This window comes from Pteropus medius, unplaced genomic scaffold, assembly GCF_902729225.1.
Source record: "Pteropus medius unplaced genomic scaffold, Ma_sr-lr_union100, whole genome shotgun sequence".
NCBI classification, from domain to species: Eukaryota; Metazoa; Chordata; class Mammalia; order Chiroptera; family Pteropodidae; genus Pteropus; species Pteropus medius.
This window is the reverse complement of record NW_024342475.1, coordinates 825,012-826,770: the sequence shown is the minus strand read 5'-3', so window position 1 is coordinate 826,770 and position 1,759 is coordinate 825,012. Positions and strand designations below refer to the sequence as shown.

The window sequence follows — 1,759 nt, the reverse complement described above, 5'->3', positions numbered from 1 at the left end:
GCCTGGGGCTGTCTTGCTCACCTCTGTGTCCCCAGGACCACCCGGTACAGGCTGGGTGCAGAGCAGTGTTTATTAAATAAATGACCAAAGGGGCAGATTCCAGGTCTGGAGTCCTCATTCCAAGATCAAATTCTGACTCTGACACAGCTGCAGGTACCTGGTAAATCAGGGAGTGTCCCCAAGACATTATTTTTTTTTAATGCCTACAGCACCTGGTATTCCTAGGTGGTCTCTCATCCAAGTACTAACCAGGCCCAACCCTGCTTAGCTTCCAAGATCAGACGAGATCAGGAACGTTCAGGGTGGCATGGCCATAAACATCCCAAGACATCTTAAGAAGAAGACCTGACATCTTAGCAGCCCTTACTCCAGCTGACGTAGAATCCTGGTTTCATTTGTAGACTCTGAGGTTGCTAGGCCTGGGTGCATAACCCTGACTCTGCCACTTATTATTTCTGGGTGCTGAGCCTTAGTTTCTCCACTTATCAAGGAGGCGTTGACAGTAACCATTTCCCAGGAGTGTCTGAGATTCAATGAGATTATGAATTTTCAGGACTAAGGACAGTCTAACTGGTATTTCATACATAAACTAAACTATATTAATAAATTAAATGTTAATAAATTTATAGTAATTCTGTATTAGAGTAGAATTATATATATTTGTTATTTTAATTGTATAATAAGTAATTATATATAATTATATATATGAATTATATAACAGAATTATGTCACAATATAACTATAATTACATATTTATATGTAGTAATATATTATAATTACATATCAAATTTATAATTTAATAACAAACATACAAAATATGAATAAATAAAATATAAATTATATTACTAAATATAAATGTTTTGTATACTTAAAATGTATTATTTATATACTTATATAAATATATATATTTAAGCATGCCAGATGAAGGATGGAATTTCAGAGCTAGAACCATAGAGATGATTCTAGAACTCTTACTTTACAGGACCGTGATTATCTTACTTCATCTTTAATCGTCAACCAAATGAGAAAAAGTTTCTATTCGATTTTTCCTGGTTTTAGTCCAAGGACACTCGCTGTCACTGTGTGTGTGTGTGTGTGTGTGTGTGTGTGTGTGTGTGTGTGTGGAGAGAGATGGATATATTTATATATATTCATTCTAGAATGTTGAACTTGACTCCTCCCATCGTTTCAATATCTCCACACTAGAGAAGTGTCCCCTGGACTTTGGGGGAACTTAGACCTGGAAGTCTCCGGCTGACGAATGGAGTGGGAGAGGCATCTGCCACTGGCTCGTGGGAAATGCATGGATATTCTTGTTGTTCCCCCAAAAACTGGTTGTTCCCCCAAAAACTGGAGGTGCAGGCCTCCGAAGGAATCCAGCTGGAGGCCGTTCTGGCAAAGACCCTCGTGGGAGAGGGCCTGCTGACAGGTGACCTTGGCTGAAAGAGGCTGGAGCGGGCCAGGAGATGGCAGCCTCCAGCTGACTCCCTTCATGGAAGCCTTGGGAACACACTCTCCAGTGACGAGGGGCCCCAAAGTACCCCCCCACCACCACCACAAGAGAGAGCAGGCAACCTCGTCTCAGCCATAGAGAACACCTGTCGCCACTTTTCAACCGCAGCAGCTGAGGAGAAGCTTTCCTGCCCCCCTCCCTGCCTTCCTCCCCTCTGCCCATGGCCCTGAGGGGCCACAGACCGCAGCTCTAGGATGGGAGGAAGGACACATAAAAGAGGAGAGACGAGGCCCACCATGTCCCACC

General features: G+C 42.9%; 1 pseudogene; it reads right to left on the bottom strand.

Moving 5' to 3' along the window:
* Positions 1-200: 200 nt before the first annotated feature.
* On the bottom strand, positions 201-319 carry LOC120605386 (uncharacterized; annotated as a pseudogene).
* Between the last annotated feature and the right edge of the window lie 1,440 nt (positions 320-1,759).